The sequence below is a fragment of the Gracilinanus agilis genome, chromosome 1 (genome assembly GCF_016433145.1).
Source record: "Gracilinanus agilis isolate LMUSP501 chromosome 1, AgileGrace, whole genome shotgun sequence".
Lineage (NCBI taxonomy): Eukaryota > Metazoa > Chordata > Mammalia > Didelphimorphia > Didelphidae > Gracilinanus > Gracilinanus agilis.
Genome location: NC_058130.1, coordinates 124513130 through 124536361, shown reverse-complemented (window position 1 = coordinate 124536361; position 23232 = coordinate 124513130).

Genomic DNA, 23232 nt, shown 5'->3' with positions numbered 1-23232 from the left:
AATTTGATCCTGAAATACACTAAAGCATTTAAAAAATGCTAGTCAGGCCATCTGGAAAGAACAATGGTAAGGGCAGAGAGGCAACAACGCCATCTCAGCCCTGACTAATGTTATAGGTAATTTATAGATTAGAGATAGATTTAGGATAAGTAAGCAGACAGTCCAAGCTGAAGACTGCCTGGGACTGAGAACATTCTAACTTAGAATGTTTCGAGGGGTTTGTACACAGAAGGACTTGGCTGCAGTTGGCAGAGAAAGAAGGAGTTTGCCTGGGATTGTGTAGAAGTGGCATCTGATTAACCAAACCTCTAAGCCCATGGACCGATCTTGGGATCTCACAAAGAAGAGATTTGGCTTCAAGCAAGTCCTAGGTTGAGTGAGTGCATTTCTGCTGTTGGTGGACAACAAGCAGGAAGGCATTTTTACTCCCTAGTCCTATTTGGATTATTGCTGTGACAGAAGAGTTTCTGGGTCCAAAATTACATCTGGAGATCATCATGGACTGTTGTGTGAGATTCCCAATATCCCCTGTCTCACTCCATCTCAGCCATTACTGACTGGCTGTGTAGGACAGCCATCCAGAGCCAAAATTCTGGTAACACACCTGAGAAGTTGGAAAACCTCTCCCACCTATCCCATCCTTAGAAAACCATTAAATTTGACTTTTATAAAGCTTCCTTGCTATTCTTTCCCCCATCCATCAAGAACCCACAGAGTTATAACTGTTTCCCTGGCTTTAGTGAATGTCACTTACTGTTTGTTTACCCCAGCTAAAATATATTGTTTACTCTCCCTATATATCTGGTGTTTCTCATTCATTCCCAACCTATTTCCCCATTCCCCTTGAGTTTCTATTTGTTATTACCCTTTCCCCAAGGTACTGGGTGGTTTTTCTTTTTTTACTAAATCACTTAATTAACCAAAAAACATTTATCATGAGCCTACTATGTTCCAAGAATTGTGCTAGGCATTATATAAACAAATACAGAAACAAAACAGCCCTTGAAAATGAGCTTACCCTTCAAAATGTGAGATTTTAATGGAAATACTTACAAATAGTATTGCCCTTCACCTAAGTAAATATCTGTAAAGAATATATATTTATTGAGTATACCACTTACAGATTTGGGGTACATTGTGAGACGCAGGAATTTGTGCAAATTTAGTACCTTAATGTGTGCCACAAGAGAAGCCTAACGATCACTGATATTTTTTTTACTTCTCCAATTCATACACAAATATTCCAAGTGAATTAGAATTTCCAATAATCTGTATTCCTTATATTCAAGGCAAATTTTCTAGGTTTCTTCTTAACAACAGGGCCAAAACAAAATCAATTCTTTTTATGGAAGCTCTTCAATATCAGGAGAATAGTCTGAAGATTCTTATTTAGAATATGGTAATGAATGCAAAATAATTGAATGATACTTTGGGGCATCAATTAATTTCAGCTATCTTAACTTTGATGAGTTATGATGCAATAGAATCAGAGAGCTATATAACAAGCATGATAAATACAACTGACATGATTTGACTAACTGTGGTCCAGTTCTCTACAGTGTGTAGTTATAGCTTGCTACATCATCTCCTTTCCTTATCCCATGTATCAAAAACAAACAAACAAAAAAAAAACTCTTTTCTTGTTCATGTTAATATTACACTCTTATTTACATTATTGGGTAAGAGGCTGGATTGGACCTGAGTCTAAGTCCTTGGGATGTTTTCATTTTAATTTACAATTGATAGAAGATTCTATTGAAACTAGCATTGCAGCAGCAGCCATAGAAAGTTTTTATTCTTTAAAAAAAAGTGTCCATTGATTGGGGAATGGCTGAATAAATTATGATATCTGCTGGTGATGGAATACTATTGTGCTGAAAGGAATAATGAACTGGAGGAATTCCATGTGAACTGGAAAGACCTCCAGGAATTGATGCAGAGTAAAAGAAGCAGAAACAGGAGAACATTGTACACAGAGATGGATACACTGTGGCACAATTGCATGCAATGAACTTCTCTACTGGGAGCAATGCAATGATCCAGGACAACATCAAGGTACTTATGAGAAAGAACACTATCCACATCCAGAAAAGAATTGTCAGAGTAGAAATTCAAAAGAAAAACATGATCAATCACATTGTTCGAGGAGGATATGATTGGGGTTTTGACATTAAAAGATCACTCTATTGCAAATATGAATACTATGGAAATAGGTTTCAAACAATGATACATGTATAATTCAATAGAATTGCTTGTCTACTCCAGAAGAGGGGAGAGAAGAGAGGTGGGAAAAATCATGAATCATGTAACCATGGAAAAACATTCTTAATTAATTAACTAGTTAATTAATTAAAACTTTCAGTCAATTGGATTTAAGGTTGAAAAGGTTCTCAGACATCTAGTACAGTCCCTTGATTTATAAATGTGAAACAGTTCCAGAGGGATACCTGAAAAAATAAAAGACAGAACAGTCAAAAACATTTCAACTTCAAAATTTGACTTGAAGTTAACTCAAAAGCCTAAGCTCAAACTTCAAGAACTTCTTTTATATACTATAATATAAACATGCTTCTAGTTTCCGAAAGCAACTAAATATTTGGAAATACCTCAGGGGGACTAATAAAAGAGTAGATGGCTTATTAGTATTATCTTTCTACCCAAAAGATAGCAAACCCTTTTGAATTAAGTCCATTATTCAAGCTCTATTTACATAGGTCACTGACAAATGCTTTGGTTTTTTGTTTGGGGATTTTTCCTAATGCCTACCTACTTCACAGTGCCTGGCACATAGCAAGCCCTCAAAAAATGTTTCTTGCCTTACCGACTATTGTCTTCCAAGTGTAAAGGTGGAATTTTACTGGGGTGCAGTGGAACCCTAAGAAATCAGGTCAGTTGAAGACTGTTGGAACCAGGACTATAAAAGGGGGAACCCTCAAGCAACAGGAGTTGATTTGGGGGAGTTGAAAGGAGTAGGAGGTGCAAGCCTGCAATCTCCTAGATCATGCATACTCAAACTGTAATGATGAGCAGGTCAACAGGGGCCTAGAACTGGTATCAGGCTAGTAGGAGGATAGTGTTGGTTGTTAGGATAGAGTGAGCAACCTCAGGTGGGCCTGAAGCTTGTTTATGGAAATACAAGGATCTGAACCCTGAGAACTGAGTGCCCAGTGAAACCTCACTGCTAGCCACAAGGCTCCTTTAAGATATCAAGCAACAGGTCCCACCCTGCTGAAGAAACAGCCTCTTATTGGCTAATGGCAATCTGGCAGGAAGTGGATGGAGAGCTTCCTGCCCTCAGCTATGGAGCTTGTTCCAGCCCTAACAGCTCAGAATTCCTAGTCTGTTGCCTGTTCTCCTAGCCTTTGATGGTAGGGAAATAACCAGAGGATTCACTGGTTAAGGCTATGGGATTTATTGGTAACTGGGGAAGGAGAAAGGCTATGGTAAGAGGGTTAGGAAATGCTAAAATCTGTGTTGAGGTTTATCTGGCTAAGGCTGGTAGAAAGTCCTTGGAAGGTCTAGGCAGACTGAGGGCAGGCAGCCCTCAGCCAGAGTAAAGCGGTCTCTGGTTAGGGAATTGAGCTGATCTATTGGCTAACCTTGTAGATGAAGATAAATAATAATATTGTGTTGCTCTAGTTGTTTGGGTCCTAAATCCTAATTTCTCAAGTTCTCACTCCTGCCACCCTCTTCCAATCCCACCACCTTTTGCCACCCAGACCCAGGGAAGGGGTAGATGAGTGGACAGGTCGAAGTCAGGTCAGGGCAGAAACCAGCTCTGGGTTTCCAGGGCTTTTTATACTCTCAGTTCAACTGCCAGTTGGTATCTGCCAAGTGTCTCATGCCCTCCTCAACATTCCATCCAGGGTAACTGACAGATTTACCCTAAACCAACATGGCAATGCTAATTATTACAATATGCCCATTTGTCTTTTGGAAATTTGCAACCTGCAACATTTCCAGATCTCTAAGCTACTAGACTAAAGAATTCTACAGGGACTAAACTAAACTATCCCCCTTAATCCCTTTAGGTATCCCCAAAACAATAAAAGGTTCTAACTCCTATTCTTAAGCTTTTTCTATTCTAAGCTAAGCTAAGAAAGGTTATGGAAAGGAAATAAATGGGGATTAAGTTTTACAAAAATTTGAACAGAAAGGAAAAAACAAGATTAAACACAAATCATCAACAGAACAGTTCTAAAGCATGACTTTAGCTAAAACATAAACCTAAGTAATGAACTCTAACTCTGAAATCTTTTATCTTCATGAACTAACAACAAAAGTAACAACTAAAGAAAATCTTTCTCTAACAACTTTCTAAAATCAAATACAAACTTTCTAAGTGTTAGTATGTTATGATGTTAATTCTCTTATGTCTATGTCAGAAAGTTAGTAAGAATAAGTAAACTTAATATTGGCTAAATGCCTTTCAGTTAAACTAAAGACTTGCACTATGTACAGTATTTTACAAAGAGAACTCTGACCCTGAACTAACTTATTCAAAGCTAACTATTCTTTCCTTGTGTGTTAGTACAACTATCACTAAGGATTAGTAAACAAGCATATACATATGTACATTCTATAAGTTGGAATGTCAGATGGTTTTGAGCAGAAGGTGTCTGAACCAAAGTAAGAGAAAACTCTATGCTAAGGCAGACAAACCCTTCACTCTTATGTGTGAACTACTATTTACATATGTACATGTGAAGTTTAGTTAGCGTTCTGTGTGTTGACAATTGTGACCTAACTGTGTAATGAAGTGTCACATACTTACTCCTGAAGAAATCTTCTGCTAACAGCATGTGTTGTGTGAATGGAATTCTAAGGTGTTTGGTTGCAGTGAGAATTCTGTGGGCATGTAAGATGTGCTCTTCAAACCTGTGGTTCCAACACTGATCAGATGAACTCCTCTTCCCAGCGCTGTTGTAAAAGACACTGGTTGTGTAGTCAGGTCAAAGTTGTCATAGTCTTCAATGTTGATGTCCTTGGGACGATCCACGAAGTCAACAATGTCTCCGTTGTGATGTTTGATATTACCACATGTGCTTGTCAACTTGAACTGGAACCATTGTGCAGTTATGTTGACTTGTGTTGCGACAAATTTTGTGTGTCCATAAAACTTTTGATGAATCTTCCTCTTTCTTGATATAGTTAAACAAAGTTAGTCAAAGTCCATTATGATGTTATTTATGATTTTAATCAATTAATCGTTGACATCACTTTCTAGATCTTGAATTGATTGAAGTTCTGATGCTATTTCTTCTTCTGTAACTGATTCTTCTTCTCTACTATGATAGTCTATGAATGTTTCTTCTGGGTGATTATAATTGGATGTTGAATAATAATTGTCTTAATGGTGATGTAACATTTGGCTGCTTCCTGACTCTTGTTCTGATCTGGGCTCATATGTAAACTGTTGGAAAGCTATAAGCTGATCTTTTGGCTGTGGTTTTGATATAATTTTGCTAATTGTCTGATTAGTTGGTGCTAATTGGTCTTTGTGCTGTATTGTGACCAGGTCTTATTGTTGGGACATATCTTTAGCTGGCTTGACATGGGTAACATGGAACCACGGATCCCTCCCCTTAATTTTGATTGCACTAGGGATTGTTAGGATTATTTGTGATGGTCCATGCCACTTAGGTTCTAACACAGACTTCCTTTTAAAGTTTCATATGTAGACATAATCTCCAGACTGGAAGTTGTGTAGCTTGAAATCAAAGGGTACTCTTTGATGTATCAAAGCAAAGTTATAAAGCTGATCTAAGTGTTCTTTGAGCAACTTAATGTACTCATAGAGTTTGCATTTCATACCCAGATGTGATAGGCTATGGATGCGTTGAGGTGATTTCCCATGGTAAGGCGGATGTCCATATAACATCCAAAAGGTGACAAATGAGTAATGATATGGGGGTCAAGTGACTTGCCCAGGATCACACAGCTGGGAGAGGGTACGAACTTTTAAAAGAATTCATAAGTTTCTGATTAAGTCAGAAAAAAGGTGGAGCTTTCCAAGTATCTTGCTGGCTTCACACCAAGTACTAAGTAGGGTGTGAATTTACTAAGTGGTTTGCTAGCTCTTCCACCTCGTTCAAGCTTGTACTTAAGTTAGTGCTAACTAAAGTATTAGCTCCAACTAGGCAAGGAGAATAAGGGATTCCCTTTCACAAGTGTGAACTCAAAGAAAACAAAGAATTTCCTTTTACATCATGATGATTCCTTGGAGTTGTCCTGGATCCTTGCACTCCTGATAATAAAGTCATTCACAGTCAATTATCATAATTTATTGGTATTACAGTACACAGTGTTCTGGTTCTTCTTGTTTCACTTTGTATCACTTCAAAGAAATCTTTCCAGGTTATTTTGTGGTCATCTTATTTGTTATTTCTTATGGCACAATAGTATTCTATAATAATCATATACTACAACTATTCAGCCATTTCCCAATTGATGGGCATTCCTTCAGTTTCTAGTTCTTTGCCACCACAAAGAGAAGCTATAAATATTTGTACAAGTAGGTCCTTTCTTCTTATTCTTGATCTCTAGGATATAGACCTAATAGGGATATCATTGGGTCAAAGAGTATGCAAAGTTTTATGACCCTTTGGTCATGGTTTCAATTTGCTCTCCAGAATGATTGTATCTATTCACATTTTGACCAATAGTGTATTAGTGTCCTATCACCTCCAATATTTATCATTTTCTTTTTTTTATATTAGCAGTTTGATAGATGTGAGATAGTACCTCAGAGTTGTTTAAATTTATATTTCTCTAATTAATAGTGATTTAGAGCATTTTTTCACATGACTAAAGACAGTTTTAATTTCTTCATCTGAAAATTACCCGAGCATATCCTTTGTCCACTTGTCAATTGGGGAATGCTTCATAGTTTTATAAAATTGACTCTACTCTCTATACATTTGAGAAATAAGGCCTTTGTCAGAGATATTTGCTAGCCAATTTTTTCCCAGTTCATTGTTTCCCTTTTTCAAACAAAGTTTAAAAATTATATACTTAACCACCATTGAGAAAAACATTTAAATAAATACATTAAAAATTATGTGCAAAACCATGAATTCCATATTGTTTACAATTTATTTTAAAATATGGAAATTATATTGTGTGCTAACATAAACATCCTCTGCTTTTCAGTTCCCTTTGGAATTGTTTTACTTGGGTACTTTTTTCTTGATTTTGTGGCTGTTATTTCTTTTCAATGTAATCAAGTATGTATTATTCTTATTCTCTTTTTTCTCTTCATATATTTCCATTATTTTCTTTATATTTCTAATGTTTGTCATTTCTAATAACATAATACAATCCATTACATTCAGATTTCACAATCTATTCATCCTTTTCTCCCAATCATTGCATTTGTGTTATTTCACGTTATGCTGTCATTACAAAGCTTGAATATTTTCATACATACCAAGCTTTTTACTCTCTCAATAATGCCCTTAGGATCCAATCCTATTAATGGAATTCCTAGGTGAACAAGCATAAACAGCTTTACAACTATGAATGTATATTTTCCATTTTGTTTTCTAAAAGCATATTTCATAGTTGTGCTAGCAATGTAATATTATGCCTGTTTCCCCATGTTCCTATCAGCATTTAATTTGATCAATATAACCCATCTGGTTCTCAGTTAATATACATTACCAGGTCCATATTTAGCTAGATTTATCCTTAGGCAGCAGACACAATCTGTTGCCAGGACCAAAATCTTTTCAAAAGCAAGCCTTTCCAACTTGGTCATATCCAGTCTGGAACTTTTGTTCCAATGCCATAACCTCTCAGCATTGCAGGATTACCTCCATAGTATGATAGCTGTTAAAGTAAGACTTCTGCAGAATATTTATGTTCTCTAAATGATTGTTGTCCCATCAGAAACTATGTTTGGATTGTGTATGCTCAGGCTTAGATTTACTACTAACCTCATGCAGGTGTTGGGGGGCTCTCCAGATATCTATCATATTTAACTTATCTAAGGTTCTGTTCATATTCTTAACTCCTGCCTTATTTTATTTTTTGGTTAGACTTATCTAGTACTGAGAGGGGAAAATTAAAGTTTGCCACTATTATTTTGTTATCTATTCCCATCTGTATCTCCTCTAGTTTTACTTTTAAAAATCTGTATGCTATAAATAGTTGGTGCATATAGATTGAATACTAATGCTTCATTATCCATAGTAACTCCCCACAACATCATATAATTACCTTATTCATCCCTTCTACTTATAGCCATTTTAGCCCCAACTCTATCAGAGATCATGACTGTTACCCCTGCCTTCTCTGGATCAACTGTGGCATAGTATATTCTGCTGCAGCCCCCCATATTCACTCTATATGTGTTTCTCATTTTCAGTGTGTTTCTTGTAAACAACACATTGTCAGGAACTGGTTTTTGATCCTTTCTGCTATCCATTGTCTTCCCACGGGTGAATTCATCCTATTACCCCCACTGTCATAGTTAATAGTGGTGCATTTCCATCTACTCCATTCCTCCTTATGTTTAGTCCCATCTTCCTTTCTTTCAACCATATCTCTCCTCAGATGTTAAAATTCCTTTGACCCAATACTATCTTATCCTCTCTCCTTGCCCTCAGACTTCAAAATTGGCCCACCTTTCCAAAGTTCTCCTTAACATTTTAATTATTATTCTATCTTGCCAAAAATCCCTTCCTTATCCTCCCAACTGTGCCCTCCTATTTCTTAATATGAGTTTGATTCTAAAGTCCTTCCCTTTCCTCTCACCTTACACCCCCCACCTCTTGATATGGACTCCCCTCTAGGTGTCCTTCCTTTCCCTCCTTTTACTTATTCCCTTGCCCTCCTTCTTCTTAATCTACCCGTCTTTCTCTTACTCCCAGTGCCTTCCATATCCCATCACTCTTAACCTCCTTTTTCTCTGTATTTGAAGAAGACTTTTGCCCTTCTAATTGTATGTTGTTGTCTCTTTATCCCACATCTGATAAGAGTAGAATTCTTTTCTCTTTCTAGCACTACCAGCCCTCCAACCACACCTCCCCTTCTCCATGGCAGTTCTTCCACTCATTCCTCCTCCACTTGAGATAGTCATTCTACCCTACCTTGTTCTGGTCTACTCCATTACCATTTTGGCTCATTCCATTGCATTCACCTTGACCTCTCACATTCCATCCATACATGATCCTTCAAAATAACAATGATGCCATTCCCAGAGGATGACATTTTCCCATATAGGAATCAAACAATTGGACCTTTTGGGTTGTTTATGATTAGTCTTTCATTACCTTTGTATATTTCTTATAGATCAAATTTTCTGCAGAGCTCAGATTATTTTTCCCCCCAGGAATAATTGAAACTCCTTTAGTTTTTTTTTTTGTTTCTTTGTTTGTTTTTTTTAAACCCTTGTACTTCGGTGTATTGTCTCATAGGTGGAAGATTGGTAAGGGTGGGCAATGGGGGTCAAGTGACTTGCCCAGGGTCACACAGCTGGGAAGTGGCTGAGGCCAGCTTTGAACCTACGACCTCCTGTCTCTAGGCCTGGCTCTCACTCCACTGAGCTACCCAGCTGCCCCTCCTTTAGTTTTTTAAATATCTTTTACTTACCTTTTATAATTATGCTCATCTTTCCTGGATATATTATTCCTGGTCATAAACCCAGTACTTTTGCTCTATGAAATGCTGAGTTCCATGTCGTGCATTTTTTTTAATGTTGAGGCTGCTAAGTCTTAAATTCTGACTGTAGGTCAGTATTGAAACTGTTTTGTTCTTGTTGCTTGTAGTATTTTCTCCTAAATGTGGGTGCTACAGAACTTAGCAATGATGTTCCTGTGCATTTTCATCTTTGGGTCTCTTTGAGGTGGTAATTGGTGGCTTCTTTCAATTTCTATTGTACTCTCTGATTCTAGAATTTCTAAGCAGTTTTCCTTGATGATTTCTTGGAGTATAGTGTCTAAACTTTTTTTCACTGTAACTTTCCGGGAGTCCAGCTATTCTTATGTTGTCTCTCGATCTATTTTCTTGGCCAATTGTTTTAAGATAAGATGTTTCATATTCTCTTCTATTATTTTATTCTTTGATTTTGCTTTATTATTTCTTGTCGTCTTAGGAAATCATTAGTTTCCTCTTGTTCAATTCTAGTTCTTAATACATTATTTTCTTCCATGAGTTTCTAGATTTCTTTCCTTTGGGTGATTTTTCTTTCATAATTTTCTTGTATTGCTGTTATTTTTTCTAATTTTTCTTCCACCTCTCTCATTTGATATTTGAGATATTTTAAAGGCTCTTCCAAAAGCTCCTTTTGAGATTGTGGTCATTTATTGTATTTATTTGCTGTTTTTAAAGTAGGTGTTTTTATTCCACTTTCTTTGTTTGAGCCAAGGTCTTCTCTGTCTCAATATTAGCTGTCAATAGTTGGATTCTTTCTTCTTTCCTTGCTCATTTTTTTTTTTTCAATTTTAGTGGCCAGGCCAAAAGACTTGATTATTATTGGCTTTCTTCTGGAGTCTAACAGTTCAGTTCCTTAAGGATGGAAAGTAAAAGCTTAAAGAAGAAAAGAAAAGATAGAAGAGCTAGAGAGCAGTTCAGTTACTGCAACTACAAGCAGTCAGTCATCCTCCCTCTGTGGCAGCAACCAGGGACTCCACTCTCCTAGAAGTGACCATAGCTGTTGGGCCCCAGTCTTTCAGCAATCACACTTACTGGTGCATGCTCCTTCCTTACTCTCCTCTCTACTACCTAGATAAAGTAGGTATCCAGTTTGAGTTCCTCAGGCCTCCAAAGTACTTTATTTGTTAGCAATGAGGTTTGAGTTCCTGCCCTTAGGGTCTGTTGTTCATTGACTCCATGGGGTCCACTCTTTCAGTCCCCAGCTGTGGGTCAGGAATGGTCTTTAGAACTGAGGCCACAGCAAACACAGCTACTCCCAGAGTCCTCCACTTGCAGATTCCAGTGGTATTCTCAGCGATGCAGGCTCCAGGGCTCATCAAACTAGCTGAGGTTGCTTCCTTCCCCAGGGGAAAACTTATCGATTCCACTCTGCTCCTGCCCCCAGGGCCAGCAGTCAGGGAGTGAGGCTAAGGAAGTCAGAAACCTTCCTCCCTAATTGTCTCTAGCTATTCAGGTTCAATCCTAACTCCAGTCTATTTTTGCCACTTTTAGCATTGATTCTGTGGAATTATTTTTGGTTGTTTGGGGGTTGGCGTTTAGGAAGGAAAGGGAGCTTCATGTACTACTCTTTCATCTTCTCACAATTCATATTGCTGTTCTCCTAATTTTGGTTGCATTTGTTTTGCCTGTGCAAAACCTTTTAAATTTAATGTCTGTTTTTCATCTCATAATGTTCTCTATGTCTTTTTTTGGACATAAATGCTTCCCTTATCCATAGATCTGGCAGGCTAATTATTCACTGTTCCTCTAATTTGTTTCTGGTTTCACCCTTTATTTCTAAATTGTGCATCGGTTTTTTACTTGGTATATGGCATTAACTGTTAGTCTGTGCCTATTTTCAGCCATACTGTTTTCTAGTTTTCCCAGCAGTTTTTGTCAGATAGTGAGTTCTCCTTCCAAAAGCTTGGATCTTTAAGTTTTTCAAACACTACATTACTATGGTCATTTACTACTGTGTATTGAGTGCCTAATATATCTCATTGATCCACTACTCTATTCATTAGCCAGTAGATTTTTCTGATGGTTATCACTTTATAATAAATACAGTTTGAGACCTGGTACTGCTAAGCCACCTTCCTTAATATTTTTTTTCATTAATTCCTTTGCTATGATTGGTCTTTTGCTCTTCCAGATTAATTTTATTATTTTTCTACTCCAATGAAATAATTTTGGAGTAATTTGATTGATATGGCACTGAATAAATAAACTAATTCAGGCAGAATTATCATTTTTATTATATTTGTGCAGTCTATTCTTGAGCAATTGATGTTTTTCCAATTATTTAGGTCTGACTTTATTTGTGTGAAGTATTTTGTAGTTGTGATCATATAGTTCCTGGGTTTGTCTTGGCAGGTGGATTATAATTATTTTAAATGGGATTTCTTTTTCTCTTACTGTTGAACTTTATTGGTAACATAGAGAAATGTTTGTGATTTATGTGGGTTTGTTTTAATATCCTGAAAATTTGCTAAAATTGTTAATTATTTTGATAAGGTTTTTGTTAAATCTCTATGATTCTCTAAGTTGTTCCATCATAACATCTACAAACAGTGATAGTTTTTTTCCTCATTGCCTATGTGAGTTCCTTCAATTTCTTCTTTTATTATTATAGCTGGCATTTCTAGTACAATATTGAATAGTAGTGGTAATGATGGGCATCCTTCCTTCACCCCTGATCTTACTGAGAAGGCTTCTAGTTTATCAACATTGTAGATGATGTTTGCTTGTGGTTTTAGATAGATAATATTATCATTTTGAGGAATGTTCAATTTATCCTAATGTTCTCTAGTGTTTTTAATAGGAATGGGTATTTAATTTTGTCAGAATTGTCCAAAAAAGGTTTTTCTGCATCTATTAAGATAACCATATGGTTTCTATTAGTTTCATTATTGATATGGTCAATTATGCTGATGTTTTTATTAACACTGAACCATCCCTGCATTCCTGGAATAAATACCACCTGGTCATATTGTATGATCTTTGTGATATATTGCTGTAATCTCCTTGCTAGTATTTTATTTATTTATTATGTTAGGTGATTATATAAATTATTATATATAAAAATTATATAAAAATAAATTTCATTTAAAGTTTTTGCATTGGTATTCATTAGGGAGGTTGGTCTATAGTTTTCTCTGTTTTTTTCTCTTCCTGTTTTAGATATAAATACCACATTTGTGTCATTAAAAGTATTTGGTAGGGGCAGCTGGGTAGCTCAGTGGATTGAGAGCCAGGCCTAGAGACAGGAGGTCCTGGGTTCAAATCCGGCCTCAGACACTTCCCAGCTGTGTGACCCTGGGCAAGTCACTTGACCCCCATTCCCTACCCTTACCAATCTTCCACCTATAAGTCAATACACAGAAGTTAAGGGGGGGTTCAGTAAATCAACAGAGGGGCAAGTCTATATAGTTCATAGGGCAGAAGGGAAAAAAAAGTAAATTAAATGAGTAAACAAGAGAGAGAGAATATATATTATATATATTCTCTCTCTCTTGTTTGATGTTTCCTGGGGCTCATCCTCATCCAATGATTCTGTTCTTTGGTCCTTACTCCCATAGAAGCTTTCAATTATATATATATATATATATATATATATATAATATACAGTTTACCAGCAAAGGATTGAGAAAAGAAGTTAAGGGTTTAAAAAATTAAAAAACAAAAACAAAAACAAAAAAAAAAAAACAGAGTGTTTGAGCTGTTCTGCCCTGAGGCTGAATCTTCTCTTTTCTCAATCCTTTGCTGGTACACTATATTCAACTGATTGAGCTAACCTGCTGACCTGGTCTACCCTGGGGCATATTTTTCACTGTAGCCAGCAGACTGAGGGTGTCTAGTCAGGTGCCTCCCCCACCCCATTACTCCCTGCCAGTCCTTGTTATAGCCCTAGCATCTCTGCCCAAGTCTCACAGACAGCCTGGTCTTTTCATAGGTCTTGGAATGGTGGGTGGAGGAGGAGAGGTGTCCCACCTTATGACTCCCCCAAGTTCCTCCCTGCCAGCTGTTTTCAAAGCCCTGGACCACATGTGATGGGTCTAAACATGCCATAGGAAGATTATTTCTTAAACAGTTTAGAAGATGAATTAGAGAGAGGAGATGTCGGAAGCAGGAGAACCAATTAGAAGCCTATCATGATCGTACATATAAAAGATTTGAATTAGGACGATGATAGTATGACTAAGAAGAGATGAAAGTAAGAGATGTTGTAGAAGTGGCCTGATGAGGTTTGGAGGGTAGAAGGGAAGGGGACATGTCACATAACTGAAATTTTGAGCCTTGTAACTGAAACAGTGGTAAGTTCCAGCATCAAAAAAAAAAAAAAAAAAGTTTGAAGGAGGAGTAGGCTTTATGAGTTCAGTTTTTGATGGATTGATCTTGAGGTACTTGTATATATCCAGATAGAGATGTCTTATGAGGCAGTTGCAGAAATGGTGCTTGAACTCAAGGAAGAGAGTAGGGCTGGGAATCCTCTGCATACAAATATTATTATGTTTTATAATGAGAGTTGGACTTGGAACCAGGAGAGGCCTGGGTTCAAATTATGCTTCTGATATTAGCTATGCCACTGTTAGCAAATCATTGAACCTTTTTTTTCTTATGTAAAATAGAGATAAAATTTCTACTTCACAAGGGTTTTGTGAAGATCAAATAAAATCATGAAAAGCAGAGGTTTCAAACTTGTGGTCCACAGAACACCAGAGTGTACAGGAATCAGATTAAAATGTATTTGAAAAATGGCTAATAAAATAAATAGAAATATAATACAACATAAATAAGGCTAATTTGTGATTTTCCAAGTCAACATGTGGTTCACAACACTAATATCAAGGATAGGGATAGGGATTGAACCTATGACTTTATTGGTACATGGAATTCCCAGATGAGGAAAATCTATCAATGCAGGTGAGTACCCTCTCTGCTCTACTATTCTCTATAATTTTAGAAAGTTGGCCAGGGTCAATTAATCGATCAATAAACATTTATTAATGTGCCAGACATTGTGCTAAGCACTGGCCACACAGCAAGAATGTGTTAGAAACAGGACTATCCAGTTCTCTTTATACTTCGCCATGTTTCTTCTGAGTGATGTCAAGAACACTATAAATATTAGCTATGTTCCTTGAACCCACAGGATCAGATGAGATCTCCAAAGGAGATAGTTTAGTGAGACCAGGAGAGATCAGTGTAATAGAAACCAAGAGAGGAAAGAGTATCCTGAAGGAAGAAATCTTTAGCAGTTTTTTATATCAGTCCTGATATAGATCCTCTGTGTGTTGGTAGGTTAATAAATATTCAGATATTTGATATGTTTGATCATTATTTCAAATGATATTTCTATTTCATTCATTTTTGTTAATTTTGTGGGTGAAAAGGGCTTGTTGGGTTAAACTAAACATATCCTTTACTGATTTCAAGGCAGTAAAAATTTTTTTCTAATTAATTTTTTTATTTTTAGAAAAATTTTCCATGGTTACATAATTCATGTTTTTACTTTCCCCTTCACCCCCTCAAATTCCACGCCCCCCATAGCTAACTCACATTTCCACTGGTTTTAACATGTGTGGTCAGTCAAGACTTATTTACATATTATTGGTAGTTACATTGGTGTGGTCATTTTGAGTCTACATCCCCAATCATGTCCGCCTCAACCCAAGTGTTCAAACAGTTGTTTTTCTTCTGTTTTTCCTCTCCTGTGGTTCTTCCTCTGAATATGGGTAGCTTTCTTTTCCATAAATCCCTCAGAATTGTCTTGGGTCATCGCATTGCTGCTAGTACAGACATCCATTACATTCAATTTGCCACAGTGTATCAGTCTCTGTATACAATGTTCTTTTGGCTCTGCTCCTTTCACTCTGCATCAATTCCTGGAGGTCTTTCCAGTTCACATGGAATTCCTCCAGTTTATTATTCCTTTGAGCACAATAGTATTCCATCACCAACAGATACCACAATTTGTTCAGCCATTCCCCAAAAGAAGGGCACACCCTAACTTTCCAGTTTTTTGGCACCACAAAGAACGCAGCTATAAAAATTTTTGTATAAGTCTGTTTATCTGTGATCTCTTTGGGGGTACAAATCCAGCAATGGTATGGCTGGATCAAAGGGAAGGCATTCTTTTAGAGCTCTTTGGGCATAATTCCAAATTGCCATCCAGAATGGTTGGATCAGTTCACAACTCCACCAGCAATGCATTAACGTCCCAATTTTAACACATCCCCTCCAACATTCCCCATTTATCAGTTGGGGAATGGTTTGATTTTTTTATACAATTGATTTAGCTCCTTGTATATTTGAGTAATTAGACCTCTGTAAGAATTTTTTGTTATAAAGATTGTTTCCCAGTTTGTGTTTCCCTTCTGATTTTGGTTGCATTGTTTTTGTTTGTACAAAAACTTTTTAATTTAATATAATCAAAATCATTTATTTTATATTTTGTAATTTTTTCTAACTCTTGCTTTGTTTTAAAAGTCATTAAAGTAAGGATTAAAATTTTATTGAATACTAACTAACTTGATCCAAAGTATTGGTGGACGAAAAAAATCAAATCATAACCAAAATAGATACTTCACTGAAGATAATGACAATAATGAAACAACATATAAATATTAAATATCTATGTGACATGGCCAAAGCAGTGTTTTGGGAATAATTTATATGTCTAAGCACTTTAGTTAAAAAAGAGAGAAAGAACAAACCAGTGAATTGAGCATGCAAACTAAAATAACTATAAAAATTTAATTCCAATTAATTACTAAAGTAGAAATTCTGAAAATCAACAAAGAAATTAGCAAAATCAAAAGTAAAAAATACATTGTATTAACAAATAAAACTAGGAGCTGTTTTTAAAAAAAACAAAGTAGATAAACCACTAGTTAAATGAATTTTTAAAAGAAAACCAAGTCGTATCAACATTTCGAGAGAATTCACAAAATGAAGAAAAATAATAAAGGAAATATCTAAAATTATCTTGTACAACTCTATGCCAATAAAACCAACTCAAATGAAATAGATGAATATTTACAAAATAAAAAATGCTCAGTTTAAAAGAATGGGAAATAGACAATTTAATTAATCAACCCACTCTTCAAATTAAAAGTTTAACAAACCATAAAAAAACTCCTGAAGGAAAAATTAAATAGAACAAGATGAATTTACAAGTGAATTTTATCAAACATTTAAGGAATGATTCCTTCTATTATTACACAAATTATTTATAAATAAAATGAAAATTCCTTTTATGGCACAAATATGGTTTTGACATCTAATCTAAGAAGAGTCAAAAAAGGGGTCAGAAAATTATATACCAATATTTTCAATGAACATTAATGAAAGAAATTTAAATAAAATATTAGCTAAGAAGCTACAGCAATGAAGTTTAAAAAAAAAGATTATACACTATGACCAGATTGGAATGCAAAGTAATTTCAATATTAGGAAAAGTATAAACATAATAGACAATAGCAAGAACAAGAACTATTAACATCATATGATTTTTATCAACAGGTGAAGAAAATACTTTTGACAAAAAGGAATAAATGAATCTTTCCTTAATATGGTAGAACCAAGAGGCAGCATTATATGTAATACAGATAAACTGTTTTTTTTCCAGAAAGATCAAGAATAAAGCAAGAGTGTCAATTATTCAAATCAATAAACATTTATTAAGCACCAACTATGTGCCATGCTGATCACACAGCAAATATGTGTCAGAAATAGAACTTGGTCAGTTCTCTATCCACAAATAAAAAAGAAAGTCTCTGCCCTCGAGGGGCTTATAACCTCATGGGGGAAGTTAGCCCTAAAAAGAAAGCTAGAAAGTGATAGGGGGTGGAAAAGACAGGACACCAAGGGGGTCCCCCAAGGCATTGAAGACAGAACTGAAGCCTAAATTGAATGACCGCAAAGTCCAGATTCTGCCCTCTTTAAAGGAAAGATTTGGGCAATTTAATGCTCTAATCAGAAGGCAAAGGAAGCAAAAGGAGTAAGGAAGGTGCTAAGTATAAACGGGCTGAGTTATCACCACTATTTGATAATGTTAGAAATTACAGATATAGCAATTATACAAGAAAAAGGAATAGTGGAAATAAACAATGGCAAAGAAGAAACAAAAAAAAATTTTGCAGGTGATATGATAGTTTATTTGGAGAGCCTGAGGGAATCAACTAAAAAATTAATTGAAACAGTAACTTCAAAAAAGTAGCAAGCAAGATATAACTAAATCCACACAAATCATCATCATTTTTGTATATTATCAACAAAAGCCAGGATAAAAAGACAGAAAAAGAAATTCCATTCAAAATAATTTTAGAACATATAAAATACTTGAGAGTCTCTACCAAGAGATACACTGAAACTATAAATATAACTACAAAATGAAAAAAGCTCTTACCTTTCATCTTAGAATCAATATCAAGCATTGGTTACAAGACAGAAAAGTGATAAAGGCTAGGAAATTGAGGTAAAGTGACTTGGTCAGGATCACATAGCTAGGAAGTATCTGAGGTCACATTGAACCCAGAACCTCCCATCTCTAGGTCTGGCTCTCTTATCTACTGAGCCATCTAGCTGCCTCTACAAAATACTCCTTAAGATAGTAAAGATAGCCCTAGATATTTGGAGAAATATTAATTGCTCATGCATAGGTCAAATCAATATCATTTAAGTGACTATATTACCTAAATTAATTTACTTATTCAGTACCATGCCAATCAATCTACAAAGAAGTACTTTATAGAACTGGAAAAACAATAATAAAATTCATCAGGTGGAATAAATGTTCAGAAATCTTGAAAGAAATCATGAAAAATAAAAGTACTAGATTTCAAACTATTCTACAAAGGAGTAAATATAATTAAAAATAGCTTAAAATAGCAAGGTCAAACTGTGGAATAGATTAGGTATGTAATATTCAGAAACAAATGAGCAAAATAATTAAATATTGGGGTAAGAGCTCACTACAAAAATTGCCGAGGAATCTGGAAAGTAGTCTGCCAGAATCTAGGTCTATACCAAGACAAGTTCCAAAGATAATATGTTATTTAGACATAAAGGGTGACATCATAAGCAAATTTGAGAAGCAACAAAAAAAAAAAAAAACCAACAACCTTTCAGACCTATGAAAAGAGGAAGAGTTCAAGTATAAAGAAAATCATAAAATCAAATCACAGATCAAAATGGATGATTCTGATTACATGAAATGTAAAAGGTTTTGTAAAATCAAAACCAATGTAGCTAATGTTAGAAAGGAAACAAAGGGGGAAATGTCTTTGCAGACAGTTTCTCTTGTATAGGTCTCATTTCTAATATATAAGAACTGATTCAAATTTATAAAAATTAGAACCATTCCTCAATTAAAAAATGTCAAAGGGTATGTCAAACGAAGAAATCCAAATTGTCAACTACCATATTTTTTAAATCCTCCAAATCATTAATACTTAAAGAAATGCAAATAAAGGAACTTTGAAGTTCTACCTCATAACCATCTAAAAAGAAAAAATGGAAAATGACAAATGTTCAAGGGGCTATGTGAAAATAAGTGCATTAATACCTGTTGGTAGAGGTATAAACTGGTCCAGCCATTTTTGGACGCAATTTGGGATTATGCTCCAAAAGTTACTTAGCTGTGGAAACTCTTTGACCTATAAGAGAAGTCAAAGAAAGGGGGAAATTTCAGACCATAAATAACAAAAGTATAGCAATTCTTTTTCTGTGGCAGCAAAGAAATTAAGTGGATAACCATCAAATGGAGAATGACTGAACAAATTGCCATATATGAATATAATGGAATACTATTGTACTATTAGAAATTATTAAAAAGGATAGTTTCAGAGAAACCTGGGTAGACTTGTGTCAATTAGTAGAATGAAATTAATAGAATCAATTGGATAATTTATACATTATCAATAAAATCATAAAGACAAATAACTTTTTAAAATGCTAAGAACTCTGATTAATAAAGAGACCAAGCATAATTCCAGAAAACCCATGAACAAAAATGTTATCTGCCTCTTGACAGAATGATTTTGAATTCAAACTAAAGATTGGGACTAATATCTTACTTTTGGAAATTGTCAATGTGGGAATTTGTTTTGCTTTACTGTTCATGTATGCTACAAAGGTTTTGTTTTTCTTTCTTTTTTCCTGGGGTGGGGTATGTGTCATTTTTTCATTAATTAAAAGATATAACAATTTAAAAAATCTTAAACAGAGTGAAATGAGTAGAACAATGAAAAAAATTTATACAATAGTCACATTGTAAAAATGAACAATTTCGAAATACTTGAGATCTCTAATCAGTATGAAATACCAACCAAGATTCCAGAGTAACAATGATGAAGAATGCTACCTACCACCTGACAAGGAAATTATAAACTCAATATGCAAAGACATTCCTTTTTGGATATGTGCAATGTGGGGATTTGTGTTGTTTGACTATACATTTTGCCACAAGGTTTCTGTTTTTCTTTTTCTTTTTTTCAGTGGGAATAAGGGAAATATGTGAGAGAGAAAAATAAAGCTTTTTATTTGAAAAAATAAATTTTAACTAAAGTAAATTGCTACATAGTAGTATCATATCAGAGGCAGGGGTTAGGTTCTAAATTTATCAAAGGAAAAATCACATAGTATCAAAATTGCCCCATAAAAAACTCGTAATCCTTAAACAATTGCAATTGGAAAGAGGTCAGGATAGCCTTAAAGATGGTGGTCTCAGAACAGATGACTCTGAGATGGTTTCTATGCAAACAAGCTGATATAATTTTTTTTATAGAGCCAGGTAAGCTAGAGGGACACAAGAGCCAAGAATTCTACTCAAACAGAAAAAAATGGAAATGGGTAACAGCAAAACTGGCAGGAAAATGAAGAATTAGAAAAAAATACTCTTGAAAGGACTTTGCATAGATATATAATTATAATAGATGGTGATTACATCTGCTTCCTGATTCACCATGAGGCAAGAAATAACAAAGGGAAAAAAAAGGCAAAGGAAATATGATTTCTAGATCTTCTAGGAAGACTAGTTGGTCTGATTAGTTGTACTAGATTAATCAAAATGAATGGACAAATCTGGCCTCAGACACTTCCCAGCTGTGTGACCCTGGGCAAGTCACTTAACCCCCATTGCCTAGCCCTTACCACTCTTCTGCCTTAAAACCAATACACAGTATTGATTCCAAAACAGAAGGTAAGGGTTTAAATAATAATAATAATAAAAATAAATAAATGAATAGACTGGGGGTGTGATGAAGAGAACATCCTCAAAACATTCTCAATGCAGGTAGAGAAGCTATGAGAAGCTTGTAGAAACTGAGAAAAACTGAAAAACAAGAGATTCACATAATCCAAATCACCTCACTCAGGGATACATACTCATTTAGTGGAATGCAGGCGTAAGTACCCACACCATTTAAATGTTTCCTTCCCTTACTTCTTTCTCCATGCCTTTGTTCCCACTATCCTTTATCTACTCTCTCCCTTTGGATATAGTTGAATTCTCTTAAGTTAAATGTACATATATTGCAAGTCCATTGCAGATGATTTTGTAGCTTAATCTCTATAGTTTTTTATGCTTCCAAAATAATTTATTATCTCTAAGAATTATTTTATTGAGTTACTTATATTTTCAAAATAATAATCATGTTTTAGAATTAGAAATATTTTAACTTCTTTGCCAGTGCTTATTCTCCTTATTTTTATTGCCATAAGGTTATAGCTAGCATTTCTGAAACTATATAAAAAATAATAGCGACAAGACATCTATTTTACATCTCTTTTTTAGTATCAGTGCCACTAATTTTTCTCTATTGAAATTTCTCTATTCACTATATTTTCCCTAAAGCTCTTGGTTGTTGGGTTTAGGAGTTGTTTGGTTTTCATTTTTGGTCTTTTCCTCTGCCTTCCAGAATTCTTGACTTCCTTCAATTCTTGGCTCAAGGACGACTGTCAAATGAAGCTTTTCCTGCCTCCTCACTAATAGCTTTCCTCTCTTCAGTTATCTTGTATTTATTCTGTTAATGCCTCCCCTGGAAGAAAGTAAAGTCCTTTTGAGCAGTTAATTTTTCTTTTATGTCTCAGTTCCTGGCACATAGTGATTGCTTAATAATTGCTTATTAATTGATTGCTTTAATTATGCTCTCCACCATTCTGTTCTCCCATACAGTAATTCTGCTTTTAACTATTCCTTTGATGTTTTATACTGTGGAATAAAAATCATATTCTGCATTTTAGCTTATGTCATTCAGAGACAACTTCTTAACATGCAAACACTCCTGCCTGGGGAGATATCCAAATGGCAAAGTTTCCCCTACTAACTGAAACTCACTTTCTCCCCAGTCAATTTCTACTTATATTTTAAAGCAATCTTAAAATAAAGGACAAACTTTTGCAGTGAGTTAAACAATAACAAATAGTTTACACTTGGAGTTTCTGACTTAAAAAGAGCAATAGAAATGGTGGCACACTCTCAGAGGGTTATCTTCTGAACTCATTGCTCCCTCTTTAACTATCCCCCTTTTAATTTGGTTAGAGGTAAACAAATATATACTTCTCTTAACTAAATTAAACAAAAACATTTATACTCTTAGTTTGGCCTATAAAGAGATCTAAGACTAGATCTCTTAATTTCAAGGAATTAAGATCTCTAGAATTAATTATCTTTTTTTCAAGAAAGTTTCAGTTTTTCATTCAAGTCAGAAAAAGACTTCTTGGACACTATCATAATATTATTAATATTTTATAACATAACAGAGACCATAGTGCTATATGCTTCCATAATATTTATATGCTGTTTTGTAAACTGATGAGTTCCATAATTATGTTGTCCCATGACAATTTACTTATACACAATTCCTCTGATATATCTTCCTGGGTTTTTTTCTTATTTTATTTCTCCCTTTAATTCCTTGAGTATGCTTATTATTCATTTTATAATGTTTTTAAGAATTTTTTTCTTAGGCAACTATTTCAGTATAACTTTCTACTAACATTTCGGTCTCTGTTTCTTTTATTACATACCGTCCCTTTCATTATATCTGAACTGTTCTATAAATTTTGGTGATTTTAAAATTTTTTATGAGAACTTCTAATAATTTTGACTCATTGAGGGTACAACCATCAATATTTTTAAGCAAGCAGGATATTAAGGAGGTAAATTCCTTGGGAACTTGTCATTCCTTAATCATCTCAGAACTTATTTCATTTTTACCATCCTTCCTTCCCTTTTAAGACTTCTTTCCCTTTCTCCTCCCCTTTCTCCATCCTCCATTCTTTCCGTCCTTCCTCCCTCCCTTCCACGTCTTCTTCTCTTCTTTCCAATCAGCTGAGCATTTATCACATTTAAGGGATTTTGCTATGCCATATGAGAGATAAACAGAAATGAGAAATGGTCCATCTTCAAAGAACTTAGTATAAGCTAAGTATTTAGAAAAGTCATACATCATTTGTTGGAGACCCATTTTGGTTCATGAGAATACTGAATATTATAATTGAGGGAAATCCTTTGATGAAAGGACACCTATTAGGGAAAAGAGATCTGAGAGAGAAATCCTAACTCTGTCTTGAATTGAACCAAATCTAATG